At 36.6% G+C, this 23,034-nt stretch overlaps 1 long non-coding RNA gene across 1 annotated transcript in view; it reads left to right on the top strand.

Moving 5' to 3' along the window:
- Positions 1-21,314, top strand: part of LOC129393644 (uncharacterized) — a 92,778-nt gene extending 71,464 nt beyond the window's left edge. The window contains exon 3 of the long non-coding RNA XR_008620640.2: positions 20,984-21,314. This is a non-coding gene — a long non-coding RNA (uncharacterized LOC129393644). The remainder of the gene's footprint in view (positions 1-20,983) is intronic.
- The last annotated feature ends 1,720 nt before the right edge of the window (positions 21,315-23,034 follow it).

Raw genomic sequence — 23,034 nt, 5'->3', positions numbered from 1 at the left:
AACTAATACCTTGACACAAGTGAAAATAAAAACACAATGTATTAAAACTTAGCAGATTCAGTCACCACTGAGCTAAGAGAGAAATTTATAGTTGTAAGAGCTTACATTAAAAACAAAGAAAGATCTAAAATCAATACAACACAGAAATTGTACTAGAAGTGGAACACTTGCTGGTGACTCCAGATTTTTCTGCAAAGCAATTTTAACTCTGGGACTCCCCATGACCCAGGCCCAAAACTTTCTCAGAACTGCATTGAGGTCTAAGATTCTTTCCACAGAATTCTTACTTTCTTCTCTCCCTTCACAGTTGTAGCAGCATCAGCATCTGAAGACTTTTCTTGCAGACTCCTGCTCCCTTTCCATTTATAATTCACAAACATTTCTCCCAATGAACTATCTTTCAGTTCTACTCTTGTCTTGGCACGTGCTTCTCTGAGGACTCAAACACTTTTGAGGACTTTTTTGCTACTCATAAGAACAAAGAAATGAGGTAGCAGCTGAAAGGATTTTGGAAGAGAAGGCACATTTAAATGTGAGAAATTATAGAGTTGCTTTATGCCAATGAGAAGAAGGCAGTATAGAGAACAAAAATATTCGTGAAGTAAGACTGAAAGGGTGTAAATATAGGAGTGATGTTCTTGTGTAGACCAGGGAAAATGGATAGTTGACGCAGACAGGAGAATAGTCTGAAATGGGAAAGCCCAAAAGTAGTAGAACACAGAGCAAAGAACATGAGCATTAATGCTGTTAATTTGACAGATGACATAGTAGGAGTTTATAGACTTTATTTATAATTGTTTCTCTTTTGAAAAAAATTGTATAACATATACAAATTATATGTTTATTATGTACAACACGGTGTTTTGAAATATTTATACATGTGAGAAGTGAAGATTGTGCTAATTAACATGAATTATCTTATATACTTATTATTTTTTGTGTGGAGAACACACATTTATCTGTTAGCCATTTTTAAGAATACAATACATTGTTATTAATGATGGTCACCATGATGTACAATAAATCTTTGAAATTATTTCTTCAATCTAACTAAAATTTTGTATGCTTTGATGAACATATCCCCTTTCTCCTCTTCCTCACCCAACTCTATCCCCTGGTAACCACCACTGTACTCTCTGCTTCTATGAGTTGGACTATTTTAATTTCACATATGCGTGAGATCATCCAAAATCATTCTACTCTGGCCAGCATTACTCTGACACTTATAGTGTCTCTTTTTGCAGTTTTTGCTTAAAGATTGTTTTATTTGATATAAGAATAGTTAGCTCTGCTTTCTCTTTGTTTCCTTTGGCAAGGAATAGGTTTTTCCATCCTTTCACTTTCAATCCATTTGTGCCCTTGAAGCTGAAGTGAGCCTCTTGTAGGTAGCATATGAATAGGTCTAGAGTCTGGGGCCATGGGTGCCTCCCCAATACTGGATTTCGCTGAGGCAGGCCTAGAGTTCCATTCAAGGCCATTCCATTGTCTCAGGCTCCAGGCCCAGCCTAGGTGCCACACCAGCTCAGAGATCAATCAGCCAACATGGCTTCAGGTTTTAGGCACACACCAGTGCCAGGACAACACTGAGTCCACAGGACAGGCTTGAGTCTATGGGGGGAAGGCATGAATCCTAAGTCCACAGGGGTTGGTGTGGAGCCTGGGTCTGCATGGCTAGTTCTAAAGCCTTGATTTTTGGGGGCTAGCCTGGCACCAGGGTCTTCTGGGGTGGTCCTGGACCCTGGGTTTATTAAAGCCAGCCTGGAACCCATGTCCCCAGAAGCCTGAGGCTATAGGAAGCTAGGGCTGGCCTGGTGCTGGGACAGGCATGGGGCCTTGGTATAGGTATGGGTATGGGTATGGGTATGTGGGATTCTGGGATCACAGATGCTGTTCTGGTTCCTGGTGCCACAGAGGTCAGCTCAACGTGGGGTGAGTAGGTTCTGTCCTGGAGTCTAGGTCTAGTAAGTCTCATCCGGGTCCTCTATCCACAGGGGCTGACCTGTAACCTGGTTCCACAGGGGCAGTTCTAGAACCTATGTCTCTTGGGGCCAATCTAGCACTGGAGATTACTGAGATGAGCATAGACCCTGGGTCTGCTGGAGCAGCCCTGCACCCTCTGTATGCTGTAGCTTGGAGCTACAGGGTTGACTTAAGGGGTACAGCCATGGGGACTGGCCTTGCACAGGGCAGTCCTGGAGCCTGTTTCCATGGTGCCAGCCAGGGGTGACTCAAAGGGTATCTTTAAAATGGGATATAATTTTATTAGAGCAAAAAAGTGATGCAATTGCTCAGAGAAGAGTTTACAAGGAAAATTTGTTTAATAGTAACTGACCATGTATTTCAGAATGTGCAGTGGATTTAAAGGGTTAGGGAGGGGCAATATTTTGAGTTGAGAGGGAATGCTGATAACCTTTCAGGCAAGCAAATGAGTGGATTTCAACTAGATGAGGCAACATGGGCAATGGTACAAATTTTCCATTGTGTTTTACAGTAATCAGAGAATATCAGGAGCACCAAACTTAACCAGCTTCCCTAGTTAGAGAAAGTGCATAAATATTTGTAGTGTTGCTGAGATAAAATTCTAAAGTGGCAGTAAGTCAAAACTGACAATACTACAGGGGAAATATCTAATAAGTTTAGTCTTCACACCTGAGGTCCTGCAGGAGCTAAAATTTTAAGCAATCTTCGGTTTATTCTCAGTCATCCTACTTTTGTATTCTTTTATATGAAAACCCCTAATGTTCTTAATCAGTTTTCTCTACTACCATATTCTGAGAATAAAATATATCTTGCTCATGTAACTAAGAAAGTACTGATCATAAGGTATCAATCTTACTCAAATCTAAACTTACCTAGTGTATTAGTCCATTCTCACACTACTATTAAGAAATACATGAGACTGGGTAATTTATGAAGAAAAGAAGTTTGACTCACAGTTCCACAGGCTTAACAGGAAGCATGACTGGGAGGCCTCAGGAAACTTACAGTCATGGCACAAGGTGAAAGGAAATCAAGGACCTTCTTTACAAGGTGGCAGTAGAGAGAGAGAGGTTGGGGGAGTTCTACATGCTTTTAAACCATCAGATCTCATAAGAAATCACTATCACAAGAACAGGCAGGGGGAAATCCTCTCTCCTGACCCAATTACCTCTCACTGGCCCTTCCCCTGACATGTAGGAGTAACGATTCGACATAAGATTTGGGTGGGGACACAGAGCCAAAATATATTATTCCACCCCTGGTCCCTCCCAATTTCATGTCCTTCTCATATTTCAAAACCAACTATGCCTTCTCAACAGTCCCCCCTAAGTCTTCACTCATTCCAGCATTAAATAGTCGAAAGTCTCATCTGAGACAAGGTAAGTTCCTTCCACCTATGAGCCTGTAAAATCAAAAACAATTTAGTTACTTCTGAGATACAATGGGGTACAGACATTGGGCAAACGGTCCCATTCCAAATCAGAGAATTGGACAAAAACAGGGGCTATGGGCCCCATAGAAGTCCGAAACCCAGGACGGCAGTCATTAAATCTTAAAGCTCCGAAATAATCTTCTTTGATTCCATGTCTGTCATCCAGGGTACACTAGTGCAGGAGGCAGATTCCCAAGACCTTGGTAGCTCCACCCTAGTGACTCTGAAGGGTACGGCACCCACGGCTGCTTTCATGAGCTGGTATTGAGTGCCTGTGACTTTTCTGGGTACATGGTGCAAGCTGTCAGTAGATCTAACATTCTGGTCCCTGGAAGACAGCAGTCCTCTTCCCACAGCTCCACTAGGCAGTGCCCCAGTGGGTACTCAGTGTGAAGGCTCCAACCCCACATTTCTCATCCCCTCCACACTGCCTTAGTAGAGGTTCTCTGTAAGAGTTCTGCCCCTGAAGCAGAATTCCTGCTGGATATCCAGGTGTTTCTATACATTCTCTGAAATCTAGGCGGAGGTTCCCGAACCTCAATTCTTGCCTTCTATGCACCCGGAGACACAATGCCACTTGGAAACTGCCAAGGCTTCATGATTGCACTCTCTGAGGCAATGGCCCAAGCTGTACCCTGGCCCATTTTAGTTATATCACCTTAGCTGGAGTGCCTGAAACACAAGGTGCCATGTCCCAAGGCTGCACAGAGCAGTGGGGCCCTGGACCCCGACCATGAAACCATGTTTCCCTCCTAGGTCTTCAGGCCTGTAATGGAAGGGGATGCCATGAAAATCTCTGAAATTCCCTGAAGACATTTTCCCCATTGTCTTGGCTATTAACATCTGCTCCTCATTACTTATGCAAATTTCTGCAGCTGGCCTGAATTTCTCCCCAAAAAAATGGGTTTCTTTCCTGCTACATGGGTCAGGCTGCAAATTTTTCAAACTTTTATGGTCTGGTTCCCTTTGAAATGTAGGTTCCAATTTCACACCATCTTTTTTTTCATGCATATGAGTGTACAATTTTAGAAAAAGCCAAGTAACATCTTGAATGCTTTGCTGCCTAGAAATTTCTTCTGCCAGATACCCTAAAACATCTCTCTCTAGTTCAAAGTTCCACAGATCTCTAGGGTAGAGGCAAAATGCTGCCAGTCTTTTTGCTAAAGCATTGCAAGAGTTACCTTTACTCCAGTTCCCAGTAAGTTTTTCGTCTTCATCTGAGACCACTTCATCCTGGACTTCACTGTCGATATCACTATCAGAATTTTGGTCACAACCATTCAACAAGTCTCTAGAAAGTTCCAAACATTCACTCATCTTCTGAGCCCTACAAACTGTTCCAACCTCTGCCTGCTAACCAGTTCCAAAGTTGCTTCCAAATTTTCAGGTATCTTTATAGCAATGCCAACTTCTCTCAGTACCAATTTTCTGTATTAGTTCATTTTCACACTGCTATAAAGAACTACCTGAGACTGAGTGATTTATGAAGAAAAGAAGTTTAATTGACTCACAGTTTTTCAGGCTTAACAGGAAGCAAGACTGGGAGGCTTCAGGAAACTTGCAATCATGACGAAAGGTGGAGGCGAATCAGGGACCTTCTTTACATGATGGCAGAAGAGAGAGAGAAGGGGGAAATGCCATACACTTTTAAACTGCCAGCTCTCATGATAACTTACTCATTGTTAAGAGAACAGAAAGGGGAACATCCATCCGCATGATCCAATTACATCCCACCAGGCCTTTCCCCTGACACGTGAGAATTACAATTCCACATGAGATGTGGGTGAGGACACAGAACCAAACCATATCACCTAGAGTGTTCCAATTCTGCCTTTCATGCAGAAAAACAAAAATAATTTATTTCATTATTTGTATATTTAGGCTTTCCAAATATGGACCAATTCCATTTCTTTCCGACTTTTCTTGCACGTTGCTGTTCGGCGTATTCTGTGTCATTTATTTTCATCTCCATTGGCTCCATTTCTTCCACATGAATCAGGACAAATTTACCTCCAACATACAAAAATTTTCCTTAGCTCCAAAATACCTCCTACCACTCCATAACATTTGCCTACATTCTGAACATTTTGCAAAAGTATTTAGCTTACTGTATCCACTTCTACAATTCTCATGTACTTCTAAACTACGATTTCTTACTCTACCAATCTACTAAAAATATTCATGCTGAAATTATCAAGCATTTCATGTTCAAATAAAAAATATTTTAGTCCTCATTTGGTGTGATATCTCTATACAATTTGAGACTATAAACAGTTCCCTACAGCTTAAACCTCTCTCCTTTCTTAATGTGTTTTTTTTTTACATTTTCTCCTTTTTTATAGCTCCTTCCTTTTCTATTGTGTAACCCTTAAATATTTGTTTCCCTAGTTTATATAATTTATCTTATTTTTTCTTGAGATACTCCACATCTATATTCAGATTTTCATTGTCATCTCTCTTTCTAGTTGTAAACCATTTTTTTCTAGGAATCTATTAATCTGAATGTATTGCATGTACATCAAATATAAAAAACAACATATTCTCTCCCTTCTCTCCTCTCCTTTCTCAACTTTTCTGCTCATTGGCACCAACTTCAATTAAGTTTAATTAGTCATATTCCACTTCTTCCTCTTTTCAACATCCTATTGCTCACTAAATCATATCAGTTATATAGCAGAAGTATCTCTAAAATTGACTTTCATCTTTTAACATTTACTTATATTGTTTACTTTGGATTCAAATAATACTGCTTCTGATTTATTTCAGAAACCATATGTCTTGTCTGTGTTTCCAAACAACTTTCACACACTATAGCCATGGTACTTTTCCAAAGAAGCATAATTGATTATGTCACTTTTCAGATTTCAAAATACTTTTGACTTACATTTTTCTCAGGCCACATATGGAACTCTTCAGTATAAAGCTACTTCATATTCTGTCCTCTTATGTTGTTTATCTCCACTTTCTAATATCAATGTATTTATATAAACTCCTATCTTAAAGAACACCTCAATATCCTCAGTTATACTTCGTTTCTGATTGCTCTCAGTCCTTGTATTAATGCATAAGAAAAGGTTTTTTCCCAAAATTTCCCACTTTTTTTCTTTTGAAAATCCCTGCCCATTCTTCTTGTGCCAGCTTGAATAAATGACAGTAGTACACCTCTCCTAAATTCTCCAGACTGCATTAAATTGTTTATACATAATGCTCTCAAATCACTTCATCCAAATCTCTTCAACAGCAATTATTACACTAAATTTTAACTGTTTATATAATTGTGATTTATGTATGTGTATATGTGTATGTGTGTATGTGTGTTTATATATGTGTGTATATATAATATATGGGGTATATATCTATAAATAAATTTGTACATATACTCATCATGTATCTCTTAATTATAATATTAGGTTGGTGCAAAAGTACTTACAGTTGCCATTAAATATACATAATATATATCATATATCTATACACGCACATATCTCATGATGATGTATTGATCAAAATTTTACAATACCCATGTCAAAGTTTTTCAACTGACTTCAGTTTCACTCGAGTCTGTGTGAAGAGACCACTAAACAGGCTTTGTGTGAGCAATAAAGCTTTTTAATCACCTGGGTGCAGGCGGGCTGAGTCCGAAAAGAGAGTCAGCGAAGGGAGATGGGGTGGGGCTGTTTTATGATATTTGGGTAGGTAAAGGAAAATTACAGTCAAAGGGTGTTGCTCTCTGGCAGGCAGGGGTGGGGGTCACAAGGTGCTCGGTGGAGGAGCTTTTGAGCCAGGATGAGCCAGGAGAAGGAATTTCACAAGGTAATGTCATCAGTTAAGGCAGGGACTGGACATTTTCACTTATTTTCTTGTGGAATGTCATCAGTTAAGGCAGGAACAGGCCATTTTCACTTCTCTTGTGATTCTTCACTTGCTTCGGGCCATCTGGACATATACGTGCAGGTCACAGGGGATACGATGGCTTAGCTTGGGCTCGGAGGCCTGACATTCAGGACCAATGCACAATCTGGAAAACTTGTTTGGGAATACTTTCTCAGTAGTAAAAAAATGAAATTCCAGTTATACCTTTATTAGATTTTCTCACAACTAACTTTCCAACTGAAAAATATAAACAAAATCAGGTTGATAGTAGAAAAAATAACTAAGGGTAAGTAACATTTTTAATTAAACAACCCTAAATGAATTTAATTTACCTAGTCCATCTATCTTCTATAGGTAATATTCCATTTTTTAAAGGAGATTCCTGAACCACTTTCAGAGATATTTGAGATATTGGGAGGAAGGTAATAATGATAGATTATTAGAAACATATCAATGTAGCAAATTTTTAAATGAGAGTCTGTGGCATTACTCATTTATCAGAAACTTTTTAAGCTGTAGTCCCTGAACTAGGAATTTAGAAGATAGAGTTAAGATAAACAAATATATCCCCTGATTTCAAGGAAATTCATCCTAACCATTAAATGTATGTGTGTGTGTATCTATACATATATGTGTGTGTGTATATATATGTGTATGTGTATATATATATATGCACATGCACACAAACTATAAAATGTTTTATTAAAAACATATTTATTAAGAAAGTTTATACGGAAGGGGAAATATTGAGAAAAAAATAAAGTTCAACAAGGGGACTCTCAGCAATTATCTTTTTGAAAAAAGCAATATTATATCTAAATATTACATTTTACCTAATGGTCAACCTATAGTTTTGAACATCAAATATTATTTCTGAACACAATGGTAAAATGAATTATTCAAATGAGAGCTTATAAATATGTAGATGGGGCTACATTGATTATTAAATATTATAAAATATTTGTTTGATTATGTGTTGAGCTGACCTAATTTTAACTTTCTAGTAGTGTTGGTATCCCAATGAAATATGATAAATTTGGAGAGTCTGGAAGTCAAATAGTCATGTAACATATAATTTTATGTTTATGGAATATTATAAACTAAATATAAAAACATAATGGATTAGTCATTTGATGAATAATTATGTTCATAGGGCTCTGACCAATAGATCAATATCAATTTGGAACTTTTGTGGTAGCTCATAAATCAGTTGTGAAAGTATTTTGATGAGGGCTGTATATTAGATTATTGTCAAACAAATATTTGCTCCTTCTATGACACCACTTTGCTGGGGATATACTTCTCTCCATGATATCGGGCTTAGTCACATTGCTTGCTTTCACCTCACAGTGAGTAAAATATACTTCTGCACCTTAGATTTTAGTCTCAACCATGTGACTGGGTAAATGAGATTCTAGCAAACAGAAAAACAAGCAGAAGCATAAAACATGCTTTGTGCAATTAGGTTAACCTGTTATGTTTCTGTCATTGCTATGAAAAAGAGCATGTCTAGGTTATTCCACTTGTCCAACCTAGCATATATTTTTTGTTTTTTTTCTTTCTCTATAAGTAGAACATGCCCAGTTTAACTCACCTGTTCCAGTAAAAAGAGTCAGGAACACGTAATTTGACAGATTCGACCTAACATGCACTTTGGAGTCAAGCCCAGTCAAGTTTAAACTAAGTCAGCAAAATCTCAGCTGATCCATGGAAGAAAGAAATGAGATTTCATTAGACTGTTTTGTCACATAGCAATAGCTAATAGTGTGAAACATAACTGACTTACAGATAATGAAATAGAATGAAAAAAATAGAACAGAAAATGTAAGAATGGTTAATTCATAGTAGGGACAATAATTTAATTATTAAATTTAATTGAATTTAGATATACTTAAATAAGCATACACATGTGTGTTCTGGAGTACAATAGAAAATGTAGTTTTCACTGTTTCATTATTTTTTTTAATTTGAAAATTGCTGACCTGAATGAAGTTCCTGGAGTATGACACAGTACTCTGGCATTAACCCTGCATATTTAATCTATTTATTTATTTATTTAATTTTGTATTTTTTTGTTTTAGTTCAATGGGTTTTTGGGGAACAGATGGTGTTTGGTTACATGAATAAGTTCTATAGTGGTGATTTCTGAGATTTTGGTCCACCCATCACCTGAGCAGTGTACACTGTATGCAATGTGTAGACTTTTATTACTTTCCACACCCACCCTTGCTCCCAAGTCCCCAAAGTCCAATGTATCATTCTTAGGCCTTTGTGTCCTCATAGCTTAGCTTCCACGTATGAGTGAGTTACAATGTTTAGTTTTCCATTCCTGAGTTATTTCACTTAGAATAATTAGTCTCCATTTCCATCCAGGTTGCTGTGAATGCCATTCTTTCATTCCTTTTTATGGCTGAGTAGTATTCCTATATATATGTATGTGTGTGTGTGTGTATATCTATATCTGTATATATAGATATAGATATAGATACATACCTCACATTTTCTTTATCCACTAATTGATTGATGGACATTTGGGCTCAATTGCAAATTGTGCTGCTATAAACATGCATATGTAAGTATCTTTTTTGTATAATGACTTATTTTCCTCCAGGTAGATACCTAGTAATGGGATTGCTGGATGAAATGATAGATCTACTTTTAGTTATTTAAGGAATCTCGACACTGTTTTCCATAGTGGTTGTACTAGTATACATCCACACCAACATCTATTATTTTTTGATAATGAACATTCTTGCAGGGATAAGTTGGTGTCACATGGTGGTTTTTATTTGCTTTTACCTGATCATTAGTGACACTTGAGTATTTTTCCATATACTTGGTGGCCTTTTGTATATCTTCTTTTGAAAATTGTCTATTCCTGTCCTTAGCCTACTTTTTGATGGAATTTCTTGGTTTTTTTTTCTTGCTAATTTCTTTGAGATCTTTGTAGATTCTGGATATTAGACTTTTGTTGAATGTATAGATTGTGAAGATTTTCTCCCACTCTGTGAGTTGTCCGTTAATGCTGCTGATTATTTCTTTTGCTATGCAGACGCTTTTCAGTTTCATTAAATCCTATCTATTTGTCTTTGTTTTTGTTGCATTTGCTTTTGGGTTCTTGGTCATGAAGTCTTTGCCCAAGCCAATGTCTAGAAGGGTTTTTCCAATGTTATCTCCTATAATCTTTAAGATTTCAGGTCTTAGATTTAAGTCTTTGGTCCATCTTGAGTTGATTTTTGTATAAGGTGAGCAATGAGGATCCAGTTTCATTCTTCTACATGTGGCTTGCCAATTATCCCAGCACCATTTGTTAAATAGGGTGTCCTTTCCCCACATTATGTTTTTGTTTGCTTTGTTGAGGATCAGTTTGCTGTAACTATTTTGCTTTATTTCTGGGTTCTCTATTCTGCTCCATTGGTCTATGTGCCTATTTTTATACCAGTACCATGCTGTTTTGGTGACTATGGTGTTATAGTATATTTAAAGTTTGGTAATGTGATGCCTCCAGATTTGTTCTTTTTGCTTAGTCTTGCTTTGTCTATGTGGGCTCTTTTTTGGTTTCATATGAATTTTAGAATTGTTTTTTCTAGTTCTGTGAAGAATGATGGTGGTATTATGATGGGAATTACATTGAATTTGTTGATTTCTTTTGGCAGTATAGCCATTTTCACAATATTGATTCTACCCATCCATGAGCATAGTATGTGGTTCCATTTGTTTGTGTCATCTGAGATTTCTTTCAGCAGCATTTTGCAGTTTTCTTTATAGGGTTTTTTCACGTCCTTGATTAGGTATATTCCTAAGGTTTGTTTTTTGTTTATTTGTTTGTTTGTTTTGGCAGCTATTATGAAAGGAATTGAGTTCTTGATTTGATTCCAAGCTTGGTCACTGTTGGTGTATAGCAGAGCTACTGATTTGTGTACATTAATTTTGCGTCCTGAAACTTTGCTGGATTCATTTACCAGTTCTAGGAAATTTTTGGATGAGTCTTTAGGGTTTTCTAGGTATACAATCATATCACCAGCAAACAGCAAGTGTTTGACCTCCTATTTACCAACTTGGACGCCCTTTATTTCTTTCTCTTGTCTGATTGCTCTGGCTAGGACTTCCAGAACTATGTTGCATAGAAGTGGTGAAGGTGTACATCCTTTTCTTGTTCCAGTTCTCAGGGGGAATGCTTTCAACTTTTTCCCCATTCAGTATGTTGGCTGTGGGTTTGTTGTAGATGGCTTTTATTACATTAATGTATGTCCCTTCTATGTCGATTTTGCTGAGGCTTTTAGTCATACAGTCATGCTGGATTTTGTCAAATGCTTTTTCTGCATCTATTAAGGGGACCATGTAATTTTTGTTTTTACTTATGTTTATGTGGTGTATCACATTTATTGACTTATATATGTTAAACCATCCCTGCATCCCTAGTATGAAATCCACTTGATCATGGTGGATTATATTTTTGATATGCTGTTGGATTCAGTTTGCTAGCATTTTGTCAAGGATTTTTGCACATATGTTCATCAGGGACATTTGTGTGTAGTTTTCTTTTATTGTTTGTTCTTCCCTGGTTTGGTGTTAGGGTGATACTGGCTTCATAGAATGATTTAGGGAGGATTTTCTCTTTCTCTATCTTTTGAAATAATGTCAAGAGGGCTGGTACCAATTCTTCTTCGAATGTCTAATAGAATTCAGCTGTGAATCTGTCTGGACCTGGACTTTTTTTTTGTTGGGAATTTTTTTACTACCACTTTAATCTTGCTGCTTATTATTGGTCTGTTCAGAGATTCTATATCTTCCTAGTTTAATCTAGGAGAGTCGTATATTTTCAGGAATTTGTCTGTCTCCTCTAGGTTTTCTAGTTTATGAGCATAAAGGTGTTCATAGTAGCTTTGAATAAGCTTTTGTATTTCTTTGGTATCAGTAATTGTGGTGTCAGTAATCCCATTTCATTTCTAATTGAGCTTATTTGGATCTTCTCTCCTCTTTTCTTGGTTAGTCTTGCTTATGGTCTATCAATTTTATTGTCTTTTCAAAGAACCAGCTTTTTGTTTCATTTATCTTTGGTATTATTTTGTTGCTGTTGTTTCCATTTCATTTAGTTCTGCTCTGACCTTCAATATTTCTTTTCTTCTGCTGGATTTGGGGGTTTGTATTGTTTTTGTTTCTCCAGTTCCATGAGGTGTGACCTTAGATTGTCTGTTTGTGCTCTTTCTGACATTTTGATGTGGGCATTTAATGCTATGAACTTTTTTCTTAACACCACTTGTGCTGTATCCCAGAGGTTTTGATAGGTTATGTCACTATTATTGTTCAGTTCAAATAATTTTTTAATTTCCATCTTGATTTAATTGTTGACCCAATGATCATGCAGGAACAGGTTATTTAATTTTCATGTATTTTCATGGTTTGGAGGGTTCCTTTTGGAGTTGATTTCCAATTTTATCCCACTGTAGACTGAGAAAGTATTTGATATAATTTCGATTGCCTTAAATTTACTGAGACTTGTTTTGTGGCCTATCATATGGTCCATCTTGGAGAAGGTTCCATGTGCTGATAAATAGAATGTACATTTTGTGGTTGTTGGGTAGAATGTTATGTAAATACTTGTTAAGTCTATTTGTTGTAGTGTACCATTTAGGTCCATTGTTTCTTTGTTGACTTTCTGTCTTGATGACCTGTCTAGTGCTGTCAGTAGAGTATTAAAGGCCCCTACTATTATTGTGATGCTATTTATCTTATTTCTTAGGTCTAGTAGTAACAGTTTTATAAATTTGGGAGCTCCAGTGTTACATGCATATATATTTAGAATTGTGATATTTGCCTGTTGGACTAGTCCTTTTATCATTATATAATATCCCTCTTTGTCTTTTGTAACTGCTGTTGCTTTAAACTGTGTTATATCTGATATAAGAATAGCTACCCCTGCTTAATTTTGGTGTCCATTTGAATGGAATATCTTTTTCCATCCCTTTACCTTAAGTTTATGTGAGTCCTTATGTGTTAGGTGAGTCTACTAAAGATAGCAGAAACTTCGTTGGTGATTTCTTATCCATTCTGCCATTTTGCATCTTAAGTGGAGCATTAAGGTCATTTACATTCAATGTTATTATTGAGATGTGAGATACTATTCTATTCATCATTCTATTTGTTGTCTGAATGCCTTATTATTATTATTATTATTATTATTGTGTCATTGTTTTATAGGTCCTGTGAGATTTATGCTTTAAGGAGATTCTATTTTGGTGTATTTTGAAGATTTGTTTCAAGACTTAGAGCTCTTTTTAGCAGCTCTTGCAGTACTGGCTTGGTAGTGGCAAATTCTCAGCATTTGTTTGTCTGGAAAAGACTGAATCTTTCCTTCATTTGTGCAGCTTAGTTTTGCTGTATACAAAATTCTTGGCTGATAATTCTTTCATTTAAGGAGGCTAAAATTAGGACCCCAGTCCTTTCTAGCATGTAGTGTTTCTGCTGAGAAATCTGCTGTTAATCTGACAGGTTTTCCTTTATAGGTTACCTGATGCTTTGCTTCATAGCTCTCAAAATTATTTCTTTTGTCTTGACTTTAGATTACTTGATGACTGTGTGCCTAGGCAATGATCTTTTTGCAATGAATTTCCCAGGTGTTCTTTGAGCTTCTTGTATTTGAATGTCTAGATATCTAGCAAGGTCGGAGAAGTTTTCCTCAATTATTCCCTCAGATATATCTTCCAAATTTATATTTCTATTCTTCCTTGGGAACACCAATTATTCCTAGGTTTGGACTTAACATAGTCCCAAACTTCTTGAAGGCATTGTTCATTTTAAAAATTCTTTTTTCTTTGTCTTTGAAAGATTGGGTTAACTTGAAAGTCTTGTCTTCAAGCTCTGAATTTATTTTTTCTGCTGGTTTTATTCAATTGCTGAGGCTTTCCAGTGCATTTTGCATTTTTCTAAGTGTGTCTTTGACTTCCAGAAGTTGTGATTGTTTTTAATCTGTGCTATTTCACTGAAGAATTTTGATTTCATATCCTTTATTTATTTAAGGTAGATTTCACCTTTCTCTGGTGCCTCCTTGATTTGCTCAATAATCAATCTTCTGAATTCTTTTTCTGGCAATTCAGAGTTTTCTACTTGGTTTAGATCCATTGCTGGTGAGCTGGTATGATCTTTCACGTGTTAAAGAAGCTTATTTTGTCATATTACCATAATTCTTTTTCTGGTTCCTTCTCATTTGAGTAGACTATGTCAGAGGGAAAATCTGGGATTCAAGGGCTGCTGTTTAGGTTATTTGTCCCACAGGGTGCTCCCTTGATGTGGTGTTCTCCCCATTCCCCTAGGAATGAGGCTTCCTGAGAGCTGAACTGTAGTGATTGTTTTTGCTCTTCTGGGTCTAGCCATCCAGCAGAGCTACCAGGCCCCAGGCTGGTACTGGGGAGTGTCTACAAAAACACTACAAAGATCGCTTCCTGTGATGCGACCTGTCTCAGGTCTTGCAGCCATGGATACCAGCGGCTGCTCTGGTGGAGGCAGCAGGGAAGTGAAGTGAACTCTATGAAGGTCTTTGGTTGTGTTTTTGTTTAGTGTGCTGGTTTTGTGCTGACTGGCCTCCAGCCAGGAGGTGGCACTTTCAAGAGTGCATCACTGTGGCCCTATAAGAAGGCTACAGGTTTGCCATGGGGATATCTGGTTAAGTGTTTGTGTTTCTCAGGCAGTGGGCAGGGCCTTAGCGCTGCCAAGAGATTATGACCTTTGTCTTTGGCTACCAGGTCGGGTAGAGAAAGACCACCAGGTGACAGCAGAGGTAGGAGTGTCTGAGTTCAGCCTCTCCTTAGGGCTTACTGTGGCTGCTGTGGGGCATAAGGGTGTGGTTCCCAGTCCAGTGGAGTTATATTCCCAAGGGGATTATGGCTGCCTCTGCTGAGTCATGCAGGTAACCAGGAAGGTGGGGGAAAGCTGGCAGTCACAGGACTCACCCCACTCCCACACAGCTTGCAGTCTTAAAGGCTGGTCTCACTATCCCTGTACATCCCCACAACAGCAGCAAGTCTATGTCCAGGTAGCCCATCACCAGGGCTGAGAACTTGCCTCAAATCATGAGCCTCCCCACTGAGAAGGAAAGCAGACTCACAGGTTTTCGGTGTCTCAGGGAGCCTGTAGCAGTGATCCAGTTTCTTCAAAGGGTCTGTGGATTCTCTTAGCTTTCTTGGTACATTCCTGTGGTAGTTCTTGGAGCAAAAGTTCAGTCTGTGAGTCTCCACGTGATGCTCTGCCCATCCGAGTGGGAGCTACAAGCGAATCCTATCTCCTATCCAACATCTTAATCTTTCTTAACCTTTTTAGCAACTCAAGTAAGATTTAAAATGAATGGTCATCAAATTTGTAAATTATTAAAACCTATGAGAGAAATAATGAATAATTTGGATACAAGATTCAGGATTGCAAAAATCCTATTGTTTGATCTCTAAGTAAAAGAAATTTGAATATAGGTCAACAGAATAGTGGAATATGACCATTTAAATACCTAATTGGGTCACACAATGCATCATTAGAAATATATATCAGAGATGAAAGATAAGATAGCCTAGTTTCATTCTGTTTGAAGGTAGACCAACTTGACAGATTACATTCAATTTAGGCTCATAATGCTTTGAAAATTTCTGTGTCACACTGAAGGAGTTTGGTTGCATGTATAATTAGTGAAATAGTTTTAAACTAGATGATGTAAATAATGTCATAAACAAAACTAGATAAGTTTTGTTTGTAGCAGGAGAAACTCACTGAGAAAACATGTAGAGATGATTTTTGTATGGAAGGTGGTTGAAACTTTTTTTGTGTTGCAACAGGGTAATAAGATATAGCTTGCTTAGCACAAAGTTTAATTATGTGGAATGATAAGCAATAAGTGTAATGGGGTGTTAAATCAAAACAGAATCATATTAGTGGGGAATCACCAACATTTATTCAATTTGATGGAGAAACCTTCTTTGGGTGATGTGACTTCAGAAGTTATTTTAATTACAGGTCGAAGAGGAATACCAAACTGTAGGAAAGGTAAAACAAGAAAAACATTAGCAGGAATAAAGGGTGGAAAAAATAGCGCATCAACTTAACAAAAAAGGGATTGTAAGTTAATTAGAAGATGAGAGAGTAGAGAGGTTTTTGAAGTAAAGGCAAACATTTCTCAGAGAAGGTAGTGAAGAGAATGAAAGTCTTGGACTGGAAGAAACAAGGCCCTCTATAGAGAAGCAGCAGATACTCACTTTGAATAATGACAAGACTCGGGCAGAGCTGGAGGGATAGAATCTTATATGAAGGTTGCAACAGTTCAGAACATCAAAAGCCTCTCAAAAGTATCTACTTTATTTTTCAAATATTCGTTGTGAACATATACACTTCAGATGTGAATTCAGTGTTTAAAACTGTCCTGAGGGTGAGCGTTCATGATGTTTGCCATTTTAGAACATTTGCCAGTGACAATACATGACTACTTAATGAAAAGATCATAAATTTTAAGTGGCATAGAATCAATTTCACTGGTTACTTATTTATCTGTTAATTTATCTTGAACAGCGACTGCTGAAAATTTTTGAGGAACATAATATGGGACACATTTTTTAAAATAATAGTCTCAATGATCATTACATTCCTGGAAGTTACTGAACATCTTGGAGTTAGAATGGGCCTTGGAGATCAAATGTATCTGTCTTACAAATTCAGAATACTACCTAAGCCCTTCATAGGTGTTTACCTACTGTCTGCCTGAAAAGTATCAGTGACTTCATTGACATTAGTGTCCACTGTTACGTAATGATATTGATGCAATTTATTCCTTAATTTTGTAAGTAATTATCATTTAAAACCAACTTGCACCTGGACACAGTGGCTCACGCTTGTAATCCCAGCACTTTGGGAGGCTGAGGTGGGTGGATCACTTGAAGTCATGAGTTTGAGACCAGCCTGGCCAACATGGTGAAACCGTATCTCTACTAAAAACACACACACACAAAAATTAGCCAGGTGTGGTTGTGGGTGCCTGTAGTCCCAGCTCTTGAGAGGCTGAGGCAGGACAATGACTTGAACCTGGGAGGCAGAGGTTGCATTAAGCCACTGCACTCCAGCCTGGGCCATAGAGTGAGACTCTGTCTTAAAACAAAACAAAACAAAACAGAAAGCCAACTTGCATTTTTTGATTCAACCATTTGCCAATTCACTAAAATGTATCCCAAGTGTGAAAAATAAAATCAATATGCGTTACTAATAATTGAAACTTGCAATTTAATTTTTTTTACTTGCCATTCGGAATGTATTTTACTCCCAGAGGAAACCTATCCACCCTGCATTCTGATAGCAAGACAGTCTCTCAAAACAGTGGTTCCCAGTCATTCTAATGTTTCTGAATCATTGAAAAGCTAATTCCATAATCTGAAAAATGTTGAAAGCTATGAGCCTTTATCTGAGAACAAATGGCCATAAGATTAAGATTTGCATATACTGTCAGTACAATGTCAAATGGACTGAATCCATTGTGAACTTCCAGTTAAGAATGCTTTGGATGTATGGGGAATTGAAATCTCCTAACTGGATCAGGTTAGAGATAAAGATTGCTCTCCCTGTGTGCTGGAGCATTTCCAGTTTCTCTCTTTGGGTCATTGTGTGGTTCCTCTGAATTTACCTTTTCAAGATAGTGATGGGCTTTATCAATATGAATGTTTGAAAGAATAAAATAGTATTAGTCATTCTATATAATTTTGCCATAAACATTTATGTAATAGAGTTTTTCTCTTGTTCCTAACAAGACTTACAAATTCAATATGGAACAGAGGTAAGGTAAAACATTATTTAAATGTAAACACAGAAGCCTATCTTAACTGCTGCTAAATAATTACAAAATTGGCCATAGATCCGAATATAAACTCTTTGCTTTGGGCCAGGCGCCGTGGCTCACGCCTGTAATCCCAGCACTTTGGGAGGCTGAGGTGGGTGGATCACAAGGTCAGGAGTTCAAGACCAGCCTGGCCAAGATGGTGAAACCCTGTCTCTATTAAGAATACAAAAATTAGCTGGGTGTGGTGGTGGGTGCCTATAGTCCCAGCTTCTTGGGAGGCTGAGGCAGAGAATTGCTTGAACTTGGGAGGCAGAGGTTGCAGTGAGCAGAGATCGCACCATTGCACTCCAGCCTGGGAGACACAGCCAGACTCCGTCTCAAAAACGAACAAACAAACAAACAAACAAAACTTTGCTTTGTAAAGAACAAATATAAAATAATTACAGTGGCATAAAATTGTAATAAAATTTAGTAGAAATTAATAACATATAAATTTTCACTTAAAAACACAATTAGCTGTAACCATATTTGCCCTTTAAAGGCAGGGGCCATCAGCTATCTTCATAGTCTTCTCTTTTCTTTGCAGAAATGATAGGAACAGGTTGAGAACTGGAGCACATCTTCATTGTTTAGAAAGGATGGAATGAAGTGCATTTTTGTTTTGATTTGTTATGTTTTCATGTGCAGTTCATATCTTGAAAGTTGGTGATCGAAAGAGCTAATTCTTTTTCTATAAGATGGGAATTTTTTTTTTCTTTTCATTACCTTCTTTTGTTTTCGTGAAGGGCACAGACCAGGAAAAGAGAGGCAATAAAAGAAGGATGAATTTAGTAATGTAAAGCACAAGTAAATAGAAATGGTTTACAGGCTGTAAAGTAAGAGGTAAGTTAAGTATTCAATTTTAAGTTGGTTTCGTTACTTTAAATGTGAACTCCCTTCACCTTTCCTATGCTTGATATAAGTGGAACGTTATAAAATCAAAGCCAAAAGATAAAGTAATCTATCTGAATTAACAGGATGTACAGAATCGGGAACAGTTATGGGGAATGTGATAATATTGAGGACACCTTGTGGAAGCTGGAATTCGTAGACCAAAATGCCCATGAGCAAGTAAACCCTGAAAAATACATGGAATTCATCAAAAGAACAAGATTAGAGTGTTGCTACTAATACTTGAGTTACATATAGATAAAATGTATATGTGACATTAATTAATCTAGCATAACTATTCCATATTCTGAAATTATTAAATTTGAGCATTGGATTTTTCTAAAATAATTAAAAAGTTTATTCTCCTTATGAAAATATTAATCTATCTCTCATAAAAATTTGTCTGCAAGAATTAGGCAATAATTATAAAAATATGGCCTTCTTTAAGCTCTACCAGCAAACAAGGTGAGTAGCATCACTCAGAAAAATATTTCATTCAATTTAAAGATTCAAAAGTAATAACTAACATTCCCAAAGGAGAATTATTCCCAAAGGAGAAAAAGTAAATAGACCCTTTTAGATCTATATCAACATATATCTATAACATGTATCTTAGTGTAATCAGTTCTTCTGGTGTCAGAAATTTTTGTAAACACCTTTTATATAATGACCTATTTGTCTAAGATTTTTTAAAAAATAGACATTGTTATTTAATGGTCATATTTAAATTAGAAATATTCTGCTTTCTGGATACATTAAATGACTCCTTTTATATGAAATATCTAGACTAGGCAAATCCATAGAGTCAGAAGGTAACTAAGTGGTGCTCGGGGGCTGGTGGGGAGGAGCAAATGTGGATTGACTGCCTGGGAATATGGGTTTCTTTGGAGGGTGATGAAAATATTCTAAAAGCAGACAATAGTGATGGTGACACAACTCTATGAGTCTACTAAAAATAACACTGAATTATATACTTTAAAGAAAGAATTTTATGGTATGTGAATTATATCTGAATATTGGTGCATAAAAATTTAAATAAACATTACAGACATCAAAGGCAAGGTGAACTCCTACAATCTGCTAACGTGGCCACCGACTCCATCAACACGTATTGCTGTGATTATAAATGTCTTGCAATGTGTTCTCTATCAGTTAAATGATTTAACCTTTATATCTTAACTAAAATAAGTACAATAAAAATAAAAATATATTTGTGATTTTTAAAAGGGATTAAAAAACCGGAAATATGTATACTGCTAAAGGGTCTGTCACCATTTTTCAGAGTTTGGATTTGACAGCTGTTTAGGCTATATTTTGTCTGAAGTGCAGAGTTAACCCGTGTAAATCTCAGACTCCAGCAGAAGACTGGCTTGTACTTCTTAACAAGTTTTTAAATATGTGGACCTCTGGGGATGTGTATGCATGCATGCTGATCTAATTGTGCATGTTAGCTATGTACTCTACAAGAAAGTTAAAATTTATACAGTGTGTGCTCAGAATGGCATTTGCAAATATTTAGAAATTTAATCAAATATATATAAAATACACACAATCTCAGGCATCTTATCTTCAACAAAGTATCACTTAAGTATTACAATTGTTTTTCTGTTTTTACTTTTTTCAATGAGGAGAGTATTTTAATCTTGGGTCATATATTTTTTATTCAGTCTGTTTCTTCATCTGTGTTTTAAGTGGCTTTCTTTGTGCAATATGTAGTGATCTTGACAGAGAAAAGAATGAACAACAAAAATACAACTATCTCTGTTTACCTACCACAAAGCCTTGAAGGGTTTTGAAATAGCAACGGAATTAGATTGAAGGCCAGAGGAGTAAGATGAAGCTTGCAACTCTTTCTTAATATCACACTTTGAATATACTTCCTTCAAGAGTATACTAGAACAATCAATTAAATAGAGGGAGGGGAGGTGGATACTCTCTTTACTATTACATGCCTTTTTTTCCTTTCACAGATGAAGTCTCATTACGTTGCCCAGGCTAGAGTGCAGTGGCACAGTCACAGCTCACCGTAAGCTGAAACTCCTGGTCTCAAGTGACCCTCCTGCCGAATCCTCCCGAGTAACTGAGACCACAGGCGCATGGCTTTACTTATTTTTGAAGGTGGTATTCCACATGTGTGAGGTCTGTATCCTTTCTTTTATCTAGAATAAATATAAAGCTCATATGAGGTATCATGCAGTTTCAGAAGGCTATTAGGAATATTGTTATTTTTTTTCCTATTTTGCCAAGTGACAAAGAAAGTATTTGGAATCTGTTAAGTCTCCTTTTGCTAAATCATAGATCCATTTTCAGAAATGAGGCGTGCTAAAAGGGTATGACATGAAACTGTCTATCTAAGTTTTCATGTTCAGAAATGCAGAATTGTGATTTCAAGATGAGTTAAGTGAGTGGCAGGTTGTATATTCCCAAAGTATACAACCATTTTCCATTAAATGTCTCTAACATCATTAAAAAAATTAAAAATAAGGCTCTAAATATATAACATGTATAAATATATAATATAGGTATTACCAAATTTTTTATTTTTTTATTTTGGCTTTTGGCATTATTAATATTAAATGTCTTATTTTAAAATGATGACTTTTTACCCTCAAAACCATGCACACGCACTGCCATGCACACAGAGACACAGAAATATACACACCCACACACATATGCATGCCCAACATGCATAAACACACATATGGATGCACACATATACACAGGCACTACTCTCTTGCACTCGTATCTTGGATTTTAAATGGAGACTACTGCAAATCAACAGATGCTTTATTCTGCAGGACCTTGCCTTTTGAGTGAATGTTTCTGGGTTCCAAATCTCCAGCACTCTCTATCATACTAGGCTCAGTTTCCACAAACTGAAGTCCAAAATACTTTGGCTTTTTCTAGCTTCAACAGTAATACAGTAAATAATATTTGTCTAACATGGATTTGTGGTGAGACCTTGATTATATCACTCCTCTGTGCCTAACCAAGTCTTATCTGTCGTTCAGGATGAGCTCAGGTGGGCCCTCATGTCCCGCTCTCATGCCTACAACAAAGGTGCTGAGAACGGGTCAAACTACACAGCCCATTACAGTTTATTGCCCTGTACTTTTCTAAGAATGGCATCCTTATTAAATTTTTCTCTAAGAGGCAATTGAGAGCCTCTCCCAACTTACTCATTGCCTTGGCACAGAGCTAGGTATGCTGTAGAGACTATATTAGCTAAAGGGAATTTATTATTTTAGAAAGATCGGTCTCCCAATATGAAAACTTGAAGATTAATGCAGATATCAAAAGCTACTGAACAGAATCTAATAATTTTAAAATTATGAATTTGAAGGTAAAAGATGATTTGGCAATTTTATTAAGCCAAATATTTCATTCCTATTTAATTTCTAGGTGAATGTAGACAATGCATTCAATGCTTTATAATTTTAACATTAAAAAATGGATTAGCAGTGAAACTATTTCCTATTATTACCTACTATTTTATGTAATAACTATTTTTTTGAAAACTGAAGTCCTGGTAAATGATGTAATTATTACTATAGACAACTTTCTTATATGTTACCATAAAGTGGTGAAATGTTGTCCTGAGATTTTTCTATCATTGAAATCAAAATAAAATGGATATATTGCTTTGCTAAAGTGACTATTCCCATCTTTCCATATATTGTAAAACTTACCCTGTGGATTTTACTTTCTTCCATTCATTTCTACTGTTCGACTTACTTGAATTTTGTCTTAAAAGATAATAATATTTATGAAAATATCTTATGAAATCAGAAATGGAAACCCATATATTAATTTTAAAATATAGTTGCTTGGCCACTACCAATATTCTAATATAAGATTAAATACATACATAGTCATACTTACTCTAATTATGTAACTATTAAAGATGATGCACAAAACTATATTTCACTGCAATTCCCTTATCTGTGTGTCTGTTTAGCCCATAATTCTCTTTTGAAAGTGCAAAATAATAATAATTATTATTAATAGTAAAAATTTTAAA

Source organism: Pan paniscus, chromosome 14, assembly GCF_029289425.2.
Source record: "Pan paniscus chromosome 14, NHGRI_mPanPan1-v2.0_pri, whole genome shotgun sequence".
In the NCBI taxonomy this organism is placed as follows: domain Eukaryota; kingdom Metazoa; phylum Chordata; class Mammalia; order Primates; family Hominidae; genus Pan; species Pan paniscus.
This window is presented reverse-complemented; position numbering and strand designations above follow the sequence as displayed.